At 37.4% G+C, this 21,371-nt stretch overlaps 2 long non-coding RNA genes across 10 annotated transcripts in view; one reads left to right on the plus strand and one right to left on the minus strand.

Annotated features, from left to right (window-relative positions):
* Nucleotides 1-378: 378 nt before the first annotated feature.
* The window catches only part of LOC119856350, a 35,136-nt gene continuing 14,143 nt past the window's right edge, over nucleotides 379-21,371 (minus strand). The window contains exons 3-6 of one of the 9 annotated variants that reach the window (XR_006281353.1): nucleotides 8,674-8,726; nucleotides 6,646-6,768; nucleotides 6,325-6,352; nucleotides 379-3,781 (exon numbers count right to left, since the gene is read on the minus strand). This is a non-coding gene — a long non-coding RNA (uncharacterized LOC119856350). Of the gene's footprint in view, nucleotides 6,353-6,640; nucleotides 6,769-8,673; nucleotides 8,727-21,371 lie in introns of all 9 variants that reach the window. The other 8 variants (XR_006281352.1, XR_006281351.1, XR_005293261.2 and 5 more) reach the window with 8 other exon arrangements.
* Nucleotides 4,977-21,371, plus strand: part of LOC122460210 — a 34,244-nt gene continuing 17,849 nt past the window's right edge. The window contains exons 1-2 of the long non-coding RNA XR_006281357.1: nucleotides 4,977-5,074; nucleotides 16,740-16,862. This is a non-coding gene — a long non-coding RNA (uncharacterized LOC122460210). The remainder of the gene's footprint in view (nucleotides 5,075-16,739; nucleotides 16,863-21,371) is intronic.

Genomic DNA, 21,371 nt, shown 5'->3' on the forward strand with positions numbered 1-21,371 from the left:
GATGTAACTTAATGATATGTGACATTGCTATCAGTGCAGTGCAATAAAAATGAAATGGTGCCCAATGTGCACAGACACTGTGGAAATTTCAAATGACAAGAGCAACAACAAAAATTATACTTTCTCTTTTCTTTCTTATGCCCTTTGCATTAACTTAAGGATATGTGACTTTGCTATCCATGCACTGCAGTAAAAATGAAATTGGTGGCCAATGTGCCTAGACAGAGCCTTTAAATACAACAAAAATAAAATTATACTCCTTTGCATCATGTAAAGGATACATGATGTTAGGCACAAATTTCACTTCACTGCCACATCAGAAATAATGTGCCAGCTGAGAACCTATATTTCTTGTCTCATCAAGAGTAACAAAAAATGTAATTATGGACAATTTTTTCATCTTTATTCTTTTTATAAACATTAAATATCAGGTTTTAAAACAGTTTTACATATATATTAGATTCATATTGTGTTTATACATTTTCCTAAATGAATACATTTATGGTAACACATTTGTGTCTGATGTTACTCATATAAATAAAAATATACAGTCATTTTATGGGATAATAGGCAAACAGACATCTGCATGCAACATTTCCCTCATTAGATGTTATCATGTTAGCATATTTTATGACTTTGTTACAAAATACAATGTGCTGATCTGAAACCTTCTTTAATATAACTTATGTATGTTAACAACCCAACTGCTTTATTTGTGCTTGGAGAATTGTTTAATAAAGGATTAGTTAACATTGCTGTACCATGAGGCAATTTGACCTAGAGGAACAAACCTGAAAATATAGTGCTAAAGTAGTGATTCTCAGACTGTGATCAGTGAACTGCTAGTGGTCTACAGAGTACTTGCTGGTGACCAGGGAGTTGCTGGCTGGTCACATGAGGCTGACACTTTCCTAATATTACTTTTCTATGTAAACAATTTCTGTAGTTGAGATCACATGGGATTCTGAGTGAGAAGGATGGAGTCCACAAGTGAATCCCTCTTTAAGATGTGGTCTACACTATTAAACAAATATGAGAGACCCTGGTCTAGAGGAATGCACCCAGAATGGATAACTTTTAGTTTAACCCCCCTTCTGCCACTAGACTTGCCATGTGACACTGAGCAAGACATTTAATCTTTCAGCCTCAATTTCCTCATCTATAACATGGGGATAATGATCCTATTTGTCTACCCCATAGTGATTTATTTGGCAAATTAATGAATGTTTTGCAGCTTTTTGAAATTGTAAATAGTTAAGTATAATTTTACAGTATAAATATAAACAATAACTATAGTTGTCATTATTAGAAAATATTCCTGAAAAACAACAGTGTGTTGAGAGGCCAGGTAGCCATTGGCAAAATCAGGTCAAGGATGCAAGCCACAACAACAAGAAAAGAAACAGGAATATAGATGATGCTGTGAAATACATCTGGCTTTATAGTATAGACAATCAACCAATCAAGGAATTCGAAATGGTGCTAATCTATAATAAGAAATCCCAAATAAATTGTTGCTGGAATACTGGCAAATCACTCTCCAAATGCATTGTTCATGCCAAACGATTGCACCAGAAACTACTAGGAACACGATCTACAGGTTGGTCAGTCTTCAGGAAGTGCCTGTTCAGAAAGTACTTAACTAGATTATTAGCTATGATTCATAAAGTGAAATATCCCTTCAAACCACCAGTGCTTTTACCTGTGATTGGTCAAATTGTTACACTATAAAGATCCAGCATTTGACAGATGCATACATAACTCAGAAGTTCCCCTTTTTTCTTTAATTTCTTAAATCCAGTAACAAAAAGGTTTTAATCAGAAAGTTACTCTTTTCAGAGAGAGTCCTGCAACAGCTTACTAAAGCCTTGCTGTTTGGGATAAAAATTATTGGAAATCATAGCTACAGTCATTTAAATAATCTGTTGAAAAGCTATTAAGTTTCCCTGATACTAGTCATTTTTAAATGGCTCTTGGTTTGATTCATGAACAATACATGAATAGCGCATGACTCATATGGCCAATTACTTAGTAAAAATGCAATTTTTATTAAGTGTGTATTCCAGAAAAGATATCAAACTGGGTGAAATCCACTATATCTTGTAACGTTTGGGCATATCTTTTTTAAAAGTTATGCCTTAAGGGTCAACTTTTCATAAACCAAAACTGGCAGAGGATTTCCACAGAAAATCAAGGAGCCAACAGGAGCTGAAAAGATATTATATAGATAATTGTAAAGATCTTGCTATGGAGCAAGTGCTTTTGAAGTTCTATAATGACATTTTGCTATCAGAACCTGTCAGATTTAACTGAAATCAGAGCTTGCTACTTCATCATACGATCCAGAATGTATAAATATTAGTCCTGCTGAGCAACAAATAGACTTAGTATTAATGAGGAAAAAAATGCATTGTCCTGCTTAAGTACACAGAACTTAGTGCACTGTATTGAGATGTACAGTAAATTGTTATTAGTATATTGCCAGCAAGGCGGCATGATCCAAAGTAATGCATGTGGAGCTAGGAGCCAAAAGCTCTTGAGTTCTACTCCTGGATTGACTTGTTTTGTGACTTGGGTAGGTCATTTCTCTCTTTAACTCTCTCAGTTGTCCCATCTCTAAAATAGGGATAAGAATATGTTACTGCTTACCTCTCAAGGGTGTTGTGGTGATTGATTAGTTTTTAAGCCTAATTTGTCCAGACTATAAAATATAGTTTCCTAAAGTCATAATGATCTGAATATGGTAATGGCAATGACAATGACAATTGCTTTACACTGCATAGCTATATTGTAAGTATGCCAAAACTTCATATCCACAACAGGTATTAGAGTGATATTAAAACATGGGTGATAGAAATATGGCTATTGTTAATTTTTGAAAAACATAATATAGTGCAAACAAATGTATATGTTCAGAATCCAAAGCATTGTTTCTGCTGTGGTATAAAAGAAGATGGATTATGCATTTCAGTGCCAATGTGCCTTAGATTTGCTTAAAGAAGAATTCTAAATTATGGTAAGTATTTAAACTGATAAGTAGAGATTTAAAATGGGCCACAATAGGATTAATGAATGAATATAAGGGTCTTATTCTAACATATAATTGTAAATAGGTAACATAAAAAGTAATGATACAATTGTTAAGTTGTGCTCAAACTACACCTCCTATAGAATGGTAAGCAGTAAACTACAGTGTTTGAAGAGGCTTTTTTTGATGTTTGTAGTGATCTCCAGAAAACCCAGGCTTCAGTAGAATTCCAGTTATTCAATCCAAGAGATTGTTAAGTGAAAGTTCACCCATTTCTCCAGGATTTGAAAAATCTTACATGAGTGTTTTTAATCACAAGGCTTCCTGCCATTTGTATTACAGTTCATATACCAAAATAGTTCCAGTACAAGAACACAGTATGATTAACATACTAGATGAAATATACTTCTAGTATACTTTTAATTTTAGTATACTCATATCGTACTCCATTTTGGAAAATGATGTTACTGTTATTGTTGAGTTAATCGGGCCCTTAATAAGTTCAATAAAGCATCAGGATACATAAAATATCTTACCATATAATCCTCTTTGGAATCCACAGTTCAGCTATTAAGTATTCCTTCCACTAATCTTTGTAATCCTCAATTGATGTAGGTCAGTAAAACAGTGGCTAACCCTCATATGATAAAGCAAAGTCTAGATTTCAAATTAATACTTTTTACATTTTTGATATATTTTCCTCTGCTGTTCTTTTACTTGATGGTATACCAATACTACAGTTCACAGCACCTGCTGGTAGACAAAGATAAAGGGCTTTACTTGTGCCAGCTAGGAATCAAGGTACATCAGTCACCTCAGGCATACTTAGAAACTATACTGTGAAAGTCAAGACTCAGATTATCTGATTACTGAGAACACATTAGCTCACTAGTGTTTTCAGCCACTCTATTAGCAGTCGGTGTTACATCTTTGCATGCAATGAAAGTTAACAATGCTTGTTTTATATTGTCCAAAATAATCACTGAGATGGTTTTCTCTTTTTGATTATAGTTCATTTAAGGGGAAAATGTTACCACATGCTTTGACAATGTTTTATGTGTTTTGGCTGATAGAACACACAAAACATTTGACTAGACCCATTTATATGAGCAGACATATTAAATAATACTTTACATGAGAACATGTATGTCATAAATTTTGTAGTCTCTTAAAAGTAGAATAAATCTGTGTATTTAAAATGGTCTTTGTTCAAAGCCATCTTTTTTTCAAACAGTAATAAAGGAAACTGTGATTTGTGCTTCATGAACAATGCCAGCATCATCATTTTAATGTTATCCATATGGGCTTCTAATAACAGATAAGAGACTACACTTGTATTGTATGTCTTAGAGACATTTAAAACCTTGATAAGGAAAGGCTGATTTCATTGGCCCCACAGTTAAAGAAAAGCAGACCCTAATTAAAACAATTCTGTTCTGAATTAACTACTTTGACATGTGCTAATTGACAGTTCCTGTGAAATGGTTCTAATTAAAGTCAATATGTCTTTTTCAATTAAAAGGAAATTAAGAATATACTAATATACATTAACAACTTAATCTGCCTTCAATATCCCATACATCAGTTGCTTTTTTCTCCTTTAATGTTATTGGAAAACCATCTGACATGCATCTTCTACTGTTTGGTTATGGTATCTTATTATTACTCCACAAGAACACAGACAGTGGTGAATATCCCCTAAAGCAAGAAGATAACCTGCATATACTTTAATTTGTGCATTCCCTAAGCTCTTGACTGATTAAGAGTAAACCCACCTTTCCATGGAAGAGTATATGGACATATTTTAAAAGGGGATATTCTTACTAATTGCAAACTAGGGCAAGTGTTCTCAATTAGTCAATGAGCCAAAGCTTTTACTACAGGCCTTAGAGGTAATTGAATACTGCTGGGGAGAAAAGAAGCTGGACTGTGTTTTTCATCATTTGGTCCAAGTAAAGGCAAGAGCTTGATCTGAGAAATATACAGCAGAACACATCTTTCTCATCTAGCTCTGTTTTACAAGGGAACCTATGGTGGAGTTCTCAAGTGGGAATGCTTTTCATTGTATAGATACAAGAGGAAAGTGTGATTGCTGGATAGCCTAGGGCTTCCCTGTTATTGTCAGCGGGAATACAATGTAGCTGTTTATAGCCACAAAATTAATTATTGAAATATACATTTAGCTTTATTCCTACTAATGCTAAGGGTTTACTGTTACTAACTTTACTGACTGAAAAAGCAATATTAATAATCTCAGGCACCAATAGTGATGTGCAGAGCATCTACAACATATGCTGAACTATGGGGAAGATTAACATTTGCTCAAGTGGACCATGATGTTGAAAATATTTTTGTTATTGGGAAGATATTAAATACTTTTGGAGGATTAATGGGGGGGAGTGTTAAAAGATGCCTAGATACTGGTTAACAACTCTCTCATATACACTGTTAAGAACATGATCTTAGTTCTGTTATACATCTCTGATCTTAACAAAATTATAATTCAACCATGAACATTTACTCTGTTAAATTTATCGTATAAGGAACTACTATCTAGCCATATTTCACCCAAAACTTGAGTTGGCTGTGGCTTTTTTAAAAAGTATTTATAACTCAGACATAACTTGAATCCTTAAAAAGAAAAAAACATCTGATAAGTCATGTACAGTCACCTGTGGTATTTTGAAAACATATTAAATAGCAGAAATTTTGATTTTGTAAAATAGCTTCAGAAACTCTTCAAAGTGCTCTTTGAGAGATTTATTCCTTACAATCTGTTGATTAAATCTAAATTTAAGCAAGTAACAATTAAAAGTTTTAAATATTTCATACAACAGAAATAAACAGAAATTGCCAAATTGCATATTATTCACCCAGTCCTAGTACAGGGCAAAATTTTCAAAACTGGTCTCTAAACTTGTATCTACAAAATGCAATGGGCAAAACTTGTAATTTTTGTCTACAAATAAAGATCAGTTAGACATGCAGTTACTTGATCTGTGTATGAAAATTTTAAAATTTTGTTCCAAAACCTCTAATATGATCAAATCGTTAGCTAGAACAGCTCCTCTTTATGAATATTAAAGTTGCAAAGTTGGGATGGCCCAGCATCTGTATGCCACTCACTGCTATGTAGAAGACTTGGCATCTTGCTTCTCAGGCCATCAGAGACTAGAAATTCTATCTTGTCAACACTTTCAGCCTTTGTGGTGGGGTTGGCCCAGACTCCAAACTTTCTGGCCAGTTATGAGTTTAATTAATGAACTTCAGAGATATTATTATCCAACTCTTCTTACCTAGATTGCTTATAGTTCAGTCAGGATTCTAAAGGGAAGGTTAAAGGGGAAGGAAATTGAGTATTTCTCCAAGTTAAAATAAAGAAAATTTAATTACTAATGCCTAGATCCTAAAAGGTATTGAGGTGCCTAATTAATTGAAATCAATAGAAGTTAGGTGCCTAAATCCTTTGAAAATCTGGACCTGATTTTATTGTGCCACTCTTCCAAGGAGTTCAGTGGGATTGCTTCTGTGATTAAATATTATTCAACCAAATAGTGGCACAACCAGGTTCTATTGCTAATCTAATAATAAAATTACAACATAAACTCTTACCTTACATTTTGAAAGCTTTGCACAAGATGCTTGCTTCCTTGAAACAAAATTTCTCTGTATTTGATCCCATCAAACCTCACATTCCAGCAGAGGGCCAGTACATTTGATGGAATGCTTTTAAGGAACACCTACATGAGCATGAAGTTGTGTTAGTGAACCAATACATATAGCATTTTCCCATCTGCATTCTTTTCTAGCCATGACCCCAGCATAGTTAGAGTAATCATAGAAATGTATAACTGAAAGGGACCGCAGTAGATCATCTAGTCTAGTCCCCTGCACTGAGGCAGGACTAAGTATTATCAAGACCAGTGGTTCTCAAACTACGGCGAACCGCGGCCAGTGGGAGCTGCGATCGGCCGAACCTGTGGACACGGCAGGTAAACAAACTGGCTCGGCCCACCAGGGGCTTTCCCTGAACAAGCGGTGCCCCTAGTTTGAGAACCACTGATCTATACCATCCCTGACAAGTGTTTGTCTAACTTGTTCTTAAAAAACCTCCACTGACGGATATTCCACAACCTCCCTAGGTAATTTGTTACAGTACTTAACTACCCTTCTAGTTAGGAAGTTTTCCTAATCTCTAAACTAAATCTCCCTTGCCTGCAATTTAAAACCATTACTTCTTGTCCTGTCCTGGATAAGGAAAAAAATTATCACCCTCCTCTTTATAACAACCATTTATGTAATTTGAAGACTGTTATCATGTTTCCCCTCAGTCTTCTCTTCTCCAGACTAAACAAACCCAACTTTATTTCAATCTTCCCTCATAAGTCATGTTTTCTAGACCTTTAATCATTTTTGTTGCTCTCCTCTGGACTTTCTCCAATTTGTCCACACCTTTCCTAAAGTGTGGTGCCCAGACCTGGACACAGTATTCCAGTGAAGGCATTATCAGTGCTGAACAGAGTGGAAGGATTATATCTCATGTCTTGTTTACACCATTCCTGCTAATACATCCCAGAATTATTTATGGGTTTTTTTTGTTTTTTTGCAACAGTATTACATTATTGACTCATAGACGTGTTTAATGCACAAACTATAAATCTAACTCAATCAATAAAATCTCTGGGATGAGACACAGGTCCAACTCCTGACTGCTTGTGCCCATTAAAAATTACATGGTACTTCTAACAAGAGAAATACTAATATCAAAGTCCAAAGAGAGGCCCCAATCCTGTGGACATTTATCCACAGACTTGATTTGAAATGGGACTACATGCAATATTCAAGAATGTGATTAGTGTTTGCAGGATCAGGCCTGTTACCTTCTGCCTACCTAAAATACATCTTGTTGATTCAATTGGATGTCTTATTCTTCACTTCTTGTCCTAAACATATGTGTTGTGTTCCCACACACCTTTTTCTAGTTCTTTTATTATTATTATTTCTGTCCAACCCCCCCTTTTTTTCCAAGTGGCAGCAGCGAGAAATGGGAATACGCATAACCAAATCTACATCTTTAGTGTATAATTTTTAGAATGCTATGGGATTCTCTGGGATAAAAGGAACTATACAAATGTAATTTTTTTGTGTGTGAGACTAACTCTTCACTGCTACTCTTGGGAAATGTCTTTCCCCCTCCTACATTTGGTCAGATTATTTCATGTTTTTAAAAAAGGGGGGAATCATTTATGAAACAAAATAACTGAAGCTCTGATTCTGCAAACACTTATGAATGCATTTAACTAGAAGTACAGAAGTAACTTCAATAAAACTATTGTGTGCATGTTTGCAGGACTGGAGCCAGGATAACACATTCCCTACATATGGAATCCTATTTTCCTCATGTAAAAATTTAACCTGGATTCAGTCTTACAAACACTTGTGTAATCCTTACTCATGCAAGTAATCCTATATAATCAATGGGACTATTTGAGTGAGTAAGGGCTGTTCACATATGTAAGATTTGCAGGATTGCGCTTTATATCATTATCTTACCATTATACCAACATATGCAAAATCGTGAAGCTATATATAACTAAGTGATTAAAGATCTGAGTATTGGGGAAAGTAATAAAATTTTTAATTACCTTTCTATGCGTGAATAGCCAGTTGCTTTTCAATGATTTCTGACAAGGCAGCCCTGAAAGTTAGTAAAAATAAAGTGAGACCAAAAGAAATAAAACACAACTTCCAGATCCTATGAAACTTCCAGATTTCAGCTATCTTTGTCTTTTTATATAAATAATTAGTGAAGCACTCTTTCTGTTTATGTCCTGCCTAGTTAAAGCAGAGTTGTTTGTGTGGGGAAGAAACTGCTGTGTTCTTGACGAAAGCCAAGCACATCCTATAAATTCTACAGTCCAAGGAAAATTTAACTTGGCAACAGGTCTGTTCAAAAAATCAGCATGTGGGACATAGTATGCCCAGGTCCATGCAAGACCCCCTCCGAGTAAGTCCAGTTTCTGGTCGAGTATCTATCCAGCTTTTCCCTCCCTCCTGCCCCCCATACCACTAACTGTACATACTCGAATTCTCCTAGGCTTGAATGCTGTGAAATAGCAATGCATCCTCTATTAATACATACATTATGGAAACTTTGTTTTCACTGCTTAAAACAGAACAGATAAACAAATGTTGAAAATATGTTTATGAACTGACAAAGTAATATGGGTTATTCTTATGCTAGTTGACAAAACCAACAAGATATTATTTGACTCCAGGCAACCTTAATTTACATGCCAGGCCCCATGTCTTTTCAACTGTTGTGAGCTGAATATATTTACTTTATATCTCAGATCACCTGATTATGACCACTGTTTGTTTTTTTTGTACATTCCTTGGTGAGTGGTGGTATTAATTTTTTAATTATTAAATAGAAGTATTATTTCATTAAAGTCCTCCCCTTGTCAAGGAAAAGAAAGTAAATGCACTTTTACACTGACTAATCTTTGTATTTCTATGTCAATCTTGTATCATTGGGCAAGAGAAGAAATAACTATAGCTATGTAACATTTCCATTCTAACCTCTTGTATTCGAAAGTTCAGACCTTTCTGAAACTTTCACATCTTCAGCTATACTTTTCCAGGCTTGATCTCTGTTCTCTTGCCAAGAGAGAGAGAGAGAGAGTTGTGATGGTGTTTATTGGTTGGATGTTGTTTTAAGTTTGAAGAACAGTGTTTAGCTCACAAAGTGCGTGTTAAGGAAGGCTGTGCTGTGGATGTATATATGCCGACTAACCTAGCTGCCTAGTGAAAAGTGTTCTGAAGTTGTACCTGGAGTGAGGCAGGTGGAGGTTCTCTTGATTAGTCCAGGTGGACTTAAACAAGAAAGAGGAAGTTCTGGAATGGTGAACTTCAGGAGTTCAACAGCTACTCAGATTCACAAGGAAAGCATTTTTCCTATGGGCCCACCTAGTTTTATGAGACCAATCATTCCAGTAATAGCTAGAGAATTGGTTCTGAATTACAGAATTTACATGACCTACTGCCAACTTGTTATCAAAGCTACAGAGTTTTCAAGTCTTGGAGCATTCATGTCCTTCTTTGTTTCTCTTTTCCATGTAAAAAGAAATACTTCATGCAACAGACTGTTAATGAGCCTGTGAGATTGTATGTGTTTACATTGTTAAACATCAGAAATTAAAAAGTTAAGATTGAACATGCAGCTTTAACTCGGGCCCTTATTGGCTTCTGTTTTGTAATATACTCTTTAATTACATGAGCACATACTATATCAATATATGATATAGTTTTATCAGTCTAAGCCCCAACCCTACAAATTACAGTGCCTGGCTTTGGCACCTGCATGGAGCCCTGCTGACGGCAATGGGGTTATGAAAAGGCATAACAATCCTTTTGCTTGTTGTAAATTTCAGGATCAAGGCCTTTGATGCACATGTATAATATCTTGTTCTTTGTATTACCCTGTACCTCTCAAACTTATAAGAAAAGTACACATTAAACAGTGCTTATATTTCATACCACAGATAGTAGTATAAAAGTATATAGTAACAGTGAAAAGATGTTAACATGTATAAGCTACCTAAAGTTTGTAGGTAACTTAGCTTCATAGTTAAATGCCTGATCTACAGAGCTGCAGCTAATTAATGTTCAGCTGTGCATGATTGTGCAGCTAAATTAGCTTCTTAGACTATATACACACTACATCTTAAGTGAGTATAAATATATCACTCAGGGGTGGGAATAAGCCACCCCCAAGCAACGTAAGTTACACTGACCCAAGCACCAGTGTGGACAGCGCTATGTCAGCAGGAGAGCTTCTCCCGCCGATATAGCTACCGCCACTCACGGAGATTGAAGTATTTAAATTGACCGGAAAGCTCTCTCCCATTGGCTTAGAGATTGTCTGCACTAGCAGTGCTATGGTGCCACAGCTGCATCAGAGTAAACTCTGTAGTGTAGCCATAGCCTTAGTCAACTTCCTTATCCCTGAATTACACCTAAGGAAGGCTATGCTGCTGGTTGAAAAGGAACACATAGAGCATGTGACTGCTGACTTAGGGCTCGATCCAATCCCCAAAGGAGTCTAAGGGCATCTTTCCATTTGATTTCAGTAAGGCATGGATCAGACCCAGTGCTTAATTTGTAATGAAAGAGGTGCCAGGGCTCAAGCAAATTTTTTTTACTTTCTTAACTGCTGCAGCAATCCCAGAGGTGCTGGGGCTATGAACTGCCAAGACCTGGCAATTCCTGGCACAAATTAAGCACTGATCAGGCCCCAGATTATTGAAACACATAACTTGGAAAGAAGAGAACAAATCATCCAATGTCTACGGCCAAATTTTTCAACTATTGGTGTCTAACTTTACACCTAAACTTAGGCACATAAATAAGTGACCAGATTTTCAGGGGTGTTGAGCTCTCACGAATCCTAATGAATCAACTGTAACTGTGGATGCTCAGCATTTCTGAAAATAAGACTACTTTTAATGTGCTTAAATTTAGACAACCAAGTTCAAAAATTTTGACACGCACATCAATAAAGATGTCCTGACAATGTACACAGGAATGCAAAGGAAGATTCCCACCCAGAATGGGTGCACTTAAAAAGTTCATTCCATTTCTGTAGGCATTATTGATTCTCATGTATTCCCCATTTCAAGTATAGTGAATACTGCTGCGACCAGTAATGTCTCTAAAGTGCAACTACTGTATGCACTTAGGACAGTAGGAGAAATACTGAGTGATACTACATTAGAGAGACAAGGTAGGTGAGGTAATATCTTTTAATGGACCAACTTCTGTTGGTGGATGATTCAAGCTGGAGAAAATGAATAAACTTTTTCACATTTGGAAAAAGTAAAGATCACAGCTAAATACAAGGTGGGACTGTTAAGAACAAGGGATTCAGACATGTTGCAGGAGACCAGTTAATGTGAGGTGAACAATTAATACTTCTGCAGTCATAGGACAAAGAGGGTTAGTAGATTAAAAACTCTTGTAATGAGGCATAAAACCAACATCTCCGAGCCCAGGATTTTTGTTGTCTAGCAGAGTTACGAATTTAATTTTCCCATGTTTGTCTTTTGAAGGTGTTGTGCAGGTTTCCTTTGAAGATGTGTTCTGAGAAATCTGATTTGGAGTGAGTTATGATTTGTGAAAAGTGTTTGCCCACGGGTGGTAGGCTGTCTTTGTCTTCTATTGTTTGTCTGTGTGAGCTCATTCAAAAGCATAGCGATTGTTCGGGCATTTGATGCACTGGATGAGGTACACCACATGTTGTGATTGGCATGTGTAGGACCCATGGATCATGAAAAGTGTGGTGTTGTGCTATTGATCATTATAGTAGTGGAACTATGTCTGCAGGTTTCGCATCTCTTGTTATGGCAGGGTCTGATGCCACTTTGAGTTGTGGTCTGTGGGGAGTTTGTCTCTAATGATGAGCTTGGAAGGATGTTGGGCTGTTTGAAGGCCAGAAGGAGGGATGGGAAAGTTTCTTTCAGGACATGGCTCCATTAAGTATGTTGTTTGCTGATCTTCTGTATGAGTTCCCGTGGTAGGTGACATATGGGCTGTTCAGTCAACGGGTGGCGGGGGCTTGGGTGTTTGGGGATTTTGTGCTTGTTTTTGGGGGGTTTTGTGTATTGAAGCAAGTTCTCTTTGAGTATCTGGGTGGCCTTTTCCATTATGTGATCTATTTCTCTGGTGAAGTGTCCATGTCTGCTGAAGATGGTTTTAAATGTCTTAATGTGTGTATCCAGACTTTCTCCTCAGAGTATTCTGTGGTATCTGATTGCCTGGCAATAGAAAACAGATTTCTTGGTGTGTCTGGGGTGGTTACTGGATCTATGGAGGTAAGTGTGGTGATCTGTGTGTTTCTTGCAGATAGCTATCTGCAGAGTTTCATTGCTGAAGCTGATAGTGGTGTCCAAAAAAATTGATGCTGCTGTGGGAATGTTCTAGAGACAGTTTTATGGGTGGGTGGTGGTGGTTGAAGTTGTAGTGGAAATCTATGGGGGAATTTAAGTTGGCTGTCTAAGGCATGAAAATATCATTGATGTATCCCAGATGTATCATTGGTTTTGTGGTGCATTTTTCCATAAATTCTTCCTCATAGTGACCCATGAAGAGGTTGGCATATGGGGGAGCCATCCTAATAGCCAGGGCTTGAACACAGTGTTTGCTGTTAAATGTAATGTTGTTATGGGTGAGGATGAAATGGATGAGTTTTTGGCAATGTGTTTGGGGTGAATCTGAATATTGCTTAACAAATATGTAAAAGAAGCAGTGAGAGATAAAAAGGCATCTTTTAAAAAGTGGAAGTAAAATCCTAGTGAGGTAAATAGAAAGGAACATAAACGCTGCCAAATTAAGTGTAAAAATGTAATAAGCCAAAAAGGAGTTTGAAGAACAGATAGCCCAAAACTCAAAAGGTAATAACAAAGTGTTTTTTAAGTACATCAGAAAAAGGAAGCCTGCTAAACAACCAGTGGGACCCCTGGACGATCGAGATACAAAAGGAGCACTTAAAGTCGATAAAGTCATCACAGAGAAACTAAATGAATTCTTTGCTTCGGTCTTCATGGCTGAGGATGTTGGGGAGATTCCCAAACCTGAGCCATCTTTTGTAGGTGACAGATCTGAGGAATTGTCACTAGATTGAAGTGTCACTAGAGGAGGTTTTGGAATTAATTGAGAAACTTAACAGTAACAAGTCACCGGGACCAGATGACATTCACCCAAGAGTTCTGAAAGAACTCAAATGTGAAAATGCGGAACTGTTAACTATGGTTTGTAACCTGTCCTTAAATCAGCTACCGTACCCAATGACTGGAAAATAGCTAATATAACGCCAATATTTAAGAAGGGCTCTAGAGGTGATCATGGCAATTACAGACAGGTAAGTCTAACCTCAGTACCGGGCAAATTAGTTGAAATGATAGTAAAGAATAAAATTGTCAGACACAAAGAAGAACATAAATTATTGTGCAAAAGTCAACATGGTTTCTGTAAAGGGAGATCATGTCTTACTAATCTATTAGAGTTCTTTGAGGGGGGTCAACAAACATGTGGACAAGGGGGATCCAGTGGACATAGTGTACTTAGATTTCCACAAAGCCTTTGACAAGGTCCTTCACCAAAGGCTCTTACGTAAATTAATTTGTCGTGGATCAGAGGGAAGATCCTTTCATGGACTGAGAACTGGTTAAAAGAAAAGGAACAAAGGGTAGGAATAAATGGTAAATTTTCAGAATGGAAAGGGGTAACTAGTGGTGTTCCCCAAGGGTCAGTCCTGGGACGAGTCCTATTCAACTTGTTCATAAATGATCTGGAGAAAGGGGTAAACAGTGAGGTGGCATAGCTTGCAGATGATACTAAACTGCTCAAGATAGGTAAGACTAAAGCAGACTGTGAAGAACTTCAAAAAGATCTCACAAAACTAAGTGATTGATTGGGCAACAAAATGGCAAATTTAATGTGGATAAATGTAAAGTAATGCACATTGGAAAAAAATAACCCCAACAATACATACAATATGATGAGGGCTAATTTAGCTACAACTAATCAGGAGAAAGATCTTGGAGTCATCATGGATAGTTCTCTGAAGACGTCCATGCAGTGTGCAGCGGCAGTCAAAAAAGCAAACAGGATGTTAGGAATCATTAAAAAAGGGATAGAGAGATAAGACTGAGAATATCTTATTGCCCTTATATAAATTCATGGTACACTCACATCTTGAATACAGCGTACAGATGTGGTCCCCCTCATCTCAAAAAAGATATACTGGCATTAGAAAAGGTTCAGAAAAGGGCAACTAAAATTATTTGGGGTTTGGAACAGGTCCCATATAAGGAGAGATTAAAGAGGCTAGGACTTCTCATCTTGGAAAAGAGGAGACTAAGGGGGGGATATGATAGAGGTATATAAAATCATGAGTGGTGTGGAAAAAGTGAATAAAGAAAAGCTATTTACTTGTTCCCATAATATAAGAACTAGAGGCCACCAAATGAAATTAATGGGTAGCAGGTTTAAAACAAATAAAAGGAAGTTCTTCTTCACTCAGTGCCCAGTTAACCTGTGGAACTCCTTGCCTGAGGAGGTTGTGAAGGCTAGGACTATAACAGGGCTTAAAAGAGAACTGGATAAATTCATGGAGGTTTAGTCCATTAATGGCTATTAGCCAAAATGGGCAAGGAATGGTGTCCCTAGCCTCTGTTTGTCAGAGGGTGGAGATGGATGGCAGGAGAGAGATCACTTGATCATTACCTGTTAGATTCATTCCCTTTGGGGCACCTGGCATTGGCCACTGTTGGCAGACAGGATACTGGGCTGGATGGACCTTTGGTCTGACCCAGTATAGCCATTCTTATGCTCTTATACCCATTGCCTGTAGATATTTGAGGCAAGCAGGCTACAGAAATACACACACAGGATATAGCATTATTAAATGGAAGCTTGCCAACAGGACATAGCTGGAAGGATCTCCTCTCCTCTCACCTAATGAAACAAGTACTGGCATTGACTGGCTCCAGTGAGAGCTGCATTCAGCATTCCTCCATTGGAGAGTGGACCATTATTACTGAGGGCTTGAAGAGAAATGAGTTAGAACAAGCTTAGATAAGTGTGGTTTTTTTCCCTTCCTTACATCCCCCAGAACAAAAATAGAGTAAGAGACTAATATGGGTCCACATTTGCGCAAAGGGGAAGGACGCTGGGTTTAGCTGATCACCATATTTGGGGTCGGGAAGGAATTTTCCTGCAGGGCAGATTGGAGAGGCCCTGGAGGTTTTTCACCTTCCTCTGTAGCATGGGGCATGGGTCACTTGAGGGAGGATTCTCTGCTCCTTGAAGTCTTTAAACCATGATTTGAGGACTTCAATAGCTCAGACATAGGTGAGGTTTTTCGTAGGAGTGGGTGAGTGAGATTCTGTGGCCTGCGTTGTGCAGGAGGTCGGACTAGATGGTCAGAATGGTACCTTCTGACCTTAGTATCTATGAATACTATGTAGCCATGCAACTAAAAACTAATATATCCCCAAGGAGGGCAGATATAAGGTTGTACGTTTAACTTTAAGCTTGTCAGTTACTACCTTTTGTTGCTTAACCTTGCAACTATGGCCTTGCAAATGATCCACACGAGGACTTTTGTACCATCCCTGTGTCCCACTGAAGTCAGTTGGACGTCTGTGCCCATTCATAGGTGCACCAGATAGATCGCAAGACTGGGCCTTAGTGTTCTCTTAACAAAGGACCTTATTCTCACTGGTGTTGAAATCAGTGGGACTACTGGTGTGAGTACCCTCTCATTAATGAGAATAAAGGATTTGTCATCTGGCCTATAGTGTGTTGTGTGGAATGTATATATCCATACTCAAATGCAGAGTCTGATTAATAGAAAATAGGCACAATTTATGCAGAGTTCTTATGTACTTGTTCAAAAAGCAAAATGTTCTTTTCAGCCTAACGCGCGTGTGTGTGTGTAGAGAGAGAGTGAGAGAGAGAGATATCTCGTTTGTATATGTATGCAATAAATGGTGCCAATTTTCTGAGAATAAATCTCTAAAAGGAAAAATTACTTTGTAAAATATCTTACACCATTTTCTGAAATGTAGGAGGAGCCTGACTTTGAAATATAGCACTAATTGAATAAGTGGGCTATTTAAAATTCATTTCAGTTCATTTTTTTTTCCAGTAAATGTATTCAATGGAATTCTTACAATTCACTGGGACAAAAAGTCTTCCAAGATGCCTCCATGGTTAGAAGGAGAATTCTAAAAGGCTGTGTTTTAAGAATCAGTGATGTCAAATGACACAGGTAAATATAGGCTGGTTATATTTTAAAGTATGCTGCGCGCAGTGTGTGTGTCAGGAATGCTGAAGCAGGAAATGGCTTGGATTGCAGCTGAGACACTATGTTGTGTTTAAGTTTGTGTGTGAAAGGTGAGCCCTCCCAGCCCTTTCATCACCCTGACTGTGATTAAAACATTGCCGGCCTGGAACTAAGTGTAAGGTGTGCATTCCATTCAACCAGCTGCCAGTCTTTCAGTTAGCTGGTTGCAGGTTGTGAGAGAAGACACGTTCCTGTTTTCAGCACATGGGCAAAAGATCGTGTTCTAGCGAACTAAACTGTATAGAAAATTGAGCCTTTTATCTGTTTATGCTATAGCTTCCTCTATACATCTGTTCATACTGTACAAGTGACAACAAGATCTTTTTCTACTACTTTGCTTGCACACACTTGTGTGTGTTTAAGAAAAGAAAAAGACCTACTGCAAAGCATTACTTATATATTTGAATCATGCACAAATGAACGTAGCACACACACCAAAAAGAGACAACTTATTTTCACCTGTGATTCACGAGATATGAAAGCTACACAGAAAACATCTGCAGTTTTAAGTAATCTCCTGCACTGCAAGCAGGGGTAGATGCAAAATCTTTAAAAAGGTCCTGAAGAAGCAGCAGCCACAGGTGGATAGGGGAGTTATCAAATAAATGATGGTCTTGTAGGTAAAGAACCCATAAAGCAAACGTATGAATTAGTATAGTCTGAATTATACTGATTAAGAAAATATCCAGGAACTAATAAAAATCAGCATTTTTAATTTACCAGTACTGTGTTGTCCAGAATTCTGTACCTTCTGCTATTTTATTTGTATGCTATTTTAAATACACTGAATTGCCAAACAGTCAAAGTTTGTCCTGAACAGGGATGGTGTTAAAAAGAGAAAAAGTAAGGGGCACTGGAAAGCCTCAAAAAATAAAGGTTCTTGAATTATACCACATAAGATGGGGGAGCAAGTAGGAAGGTTTCAGTTTTAACTCTAGAAGATGACTGTAGAATTGTTATTACAGTGAGTTCCTTTGAGTCTCCTCTGGGTTTCTTTTCACAACCATAAGAGGAAGAGAGAGAGATAACCAGCAGGAAATGGACAGTCACTGCTATGTCAAATAGTACTGGAATTCACCATCACATCTGGCTAGTCAAACATGAATGGTGTCGCCCTTACTCTCATGATTCTGAGGAATTTTAATTGTTGCTGTGACTGAACAAGATGGTTGTATAATAAGAATAAGATGTGTGCTTATTCTGATGTTTATACATCTTTGCAGTCTTCCTATGTTTACCGTAGCAGAAGAGTTATTTTAAGGAGAAAGTGAAAATAATTCTCCTTCCAGAACTCTACCACTGTACTTTGACCCTAAATATAATAGTTGCAAAATACAAAAAAACTCTCCAGAAGGCTCCATACACAATCACCTTTTTTATCAGGGTTACTGGTTTAAATATCTTATATTTTTCTGGTGCTGCCTTATGGCTTGCTCTATGAGAATACTTGCTATCCTCACCCAGAAGATGTAATGGTAATTTAACTTAAAAGAATCATTAATTCAATCAAGAATGTAACTAATTTTTTCAAAGCTATACATTATAAAGTCACTTCCTCATTAGGGTCACCTTGGCATTTGCTTTTTCCACCAGGCTTGTTGATGTTGTTAAGGATTTTACATGTGGAATGAATGCAGAAAGGCAAATGATCCACAATACAACTCAGAGATGAGCATTTTACCCTAAATTTTGTAGCATTGCCTGTTGAAATGATTGATTAGTCTTTGTAATGTGATAGACTTTCTAGTCAAGACCAACCTTGCTTGATAGCAAATGTAGTTGAGTACTTACCTTTTCATATGCCTTTTGTGACCATATTGATTTGAGACATTCATGACCTTTGCTGCCTTGCACAAAGGACACCAAGACCAAATTAACAAATTCCTCCTGAGGTAAATTCATTTTTCACATTGGGGGTGAAATCTTGGCCCTGTTCAAGTTAAAAGGAGTTTTGCCATTGACTTTAACAGGGCCAGGATTTCACCTTTGGTTGCTTGACTTTTTGTGGATTCTTCCACTGCACCATGGTATCTTCTTAAAGAGTGGGAAAGGGTTAACCAAGGACACAAGATTCCCCCCAAAACCCATGTATATGTTGTAGAAAGTCGCTCTGTTACTTCTTTTTAAAGTATATTGATCTTTGATAACATCCTAGTGACTCCAAAGATACTAGTAAGTATTGTTATGCATTGGTACTGCTTTTTGGGCCAATCCAGCTTTCCTAGCATGCCCAAAATTCTTCAAAAGGATTTCAGAGGGCTTTAAGGAATACAGGATCAAGCTGTTACCTGCAGCCTATAAAGGCTTCTCCGGTGTTATCATCAATGTAGTGCCATTACAATCTCTTGAGAATTTTCAGTATTGTCTCTACAGAGACACTTAGATACTACAACGACAAGTGTCATTATAAGAATCTAAGTAGATGGATTGAGCAGTAGCTCATGAAAGCTTATGCTCAAATAAATTTGTTAGTCTCTAAGGTGCCACAAGTACTCCTTTTCTTTTTGTGAATACAGACTAACACGGCTGCTACTCTGAAACCTGTCATAGATGGATTATGTTACAAAGACTTTTCTGGCTCACAAGAAATATCATGGAAAGTACCTAACTACACAAAATATGGCACCATGGGATAAGTTTTCAACCTGTGGCCTCCATTTGTGCATCTACAAAATTGTCATTACACATACATGGACTCACATTTTATGGATACAAATACCTGTGCATGAACTTAAACCTTTCTAACACTGCATACATGCAGGTAGGAGCATCTTCAAAAGTGTGCATTTGAGTTGCACCTATAACATATAGGTGAATGAATGTGCCCTCACAATTTTTTGCATTTGCACAAAGAGACATGCACAGCTGGAAATTCAGTCCTGTGTTCTGTTGCAGTATCAAAAACTTATTTCTGAAGGACACTGTGGAGTCACTTAGACTTAAATTTTATACTAATAAGGGGAAAGGAGGAGCTATAAAAAATGAACAGAAATAATTAAGAAATCTAAGTGAAATGTAATCCACACACCTTCTGAGTGTGTTGTTCTGTCCCATCTAGTGGCACCAAGACCCTTAGAGAGAGAGAAAATGAGTTTGCTCTACAGTCTTAGCTAACAGGCACTTTGCTTTTACCTCATGCGGTAGAGGCTCATGCACTAAGCTCCAGAGGTCCTAGGTTTGATCCCACCCGCAGATGACCAGGGTCTGTTTAGCATTGAAAACAAATTTCTTAATTTACACATTTTCCCCATAGCCTTAGAAAACTAAGCATGACAGCATACATTGTGTGAATGTATGAGCACCAGAAAATGAAACTGACTAATCTAATCTAGTTTCTCTTTCCAAGTTGAGTGACATGCAAAATAAATAAATAATGAAGACGGTGAACTACAAATTTTAAATTATTTCGGTGTTAATCAACTGTAGGGTTAGTAACGCTGGCAAAGATTGTTTTAAATGTGTTTTTTTTACCTTGACATTGTCCATTTTAAGTAGCTTTGAGTGGTATAAATGCCCTGTGCATTTTTTATTTTTTATTTTGTAGTCAGCATCTTTTATTTCTTATTTAGTACAGCTGTATAACCATCCACTTCTGTTTTCACATCACTGAAATTTTATGTTTTATCAGTAGAGCTTTCCCCAAATATTTATTTTAATGTGTAAAACTAATTCACTTCATCTGTTAACTTCCCCAAATACACTAGCAAACCTCCTTCCCAAGTACCAGTCCATACAAAAAGCTCATTTTCAAGTTTGAATGCTCAGATAGTTATCAAAAGTGAATCTGTTTGCAAAACTAGCCAACTTTATTGTATATTTAAAATTATGGCTTTTACTTTAATGTTCATCTACACAAAACGTTGGTAGCTTTGGTTAGATATATGCCACCCAATCAGGGTACACAAACAATATCACAAAGCTTGTATAACTAACCAATGGAGAGCTAACTTTTAACAACTTCAGTGAACTGCTCAGAACAATCTGCAGACCAAGAATTGTTCACTGAATAAATTTGCGCAACCCCACCCCACAAATAATTTATTGCCTCACCTCCATTATTGGGAGAGTTTTGGTTATGCCAAGCAGGGAAATAGATACCACAAAGGGCAGAGGGTCCCTCAACAATCTGGCCTCAGGAGAAGGTAAGATGCTCTGACACTGCCACACCTAATGGCTGGTTAATCCGCATTAGGGGGTTCTTATTGGCTCCCAGTTCCCTCTCCCCCCCCACTCCTGGAGGTATTTATTCCTCCTCCCAGGCAAAAGAGCCCAGTGTTTGGCCCCCTTTCCATTCCCCCATCTTCCCCTTCAGGAAATGGATGGCTGTAGGGTGGTGAGTAGTGGGTCTCAACTAATTCCTGTTTGGCATCTGAAGCACTTTCTCACAACCCGTAGTACATTCTGTGTTTATTGCCTTCTCTCAGCACCCAGGAG

Source organism: Dermochelys coriacea, chromosome 5, assembly GCF_009764565.3.
Source record: "Dermochelys coriacea isolate rDerCor1 chromosome 5, rDerCor1.pri.v4, whole genome shotgun sequence".
NCBI lineage: Eukaryota > Metazoa > Chordata > Testudines > Dermochelyidae > Dermochelys > Dermochelys coriacea.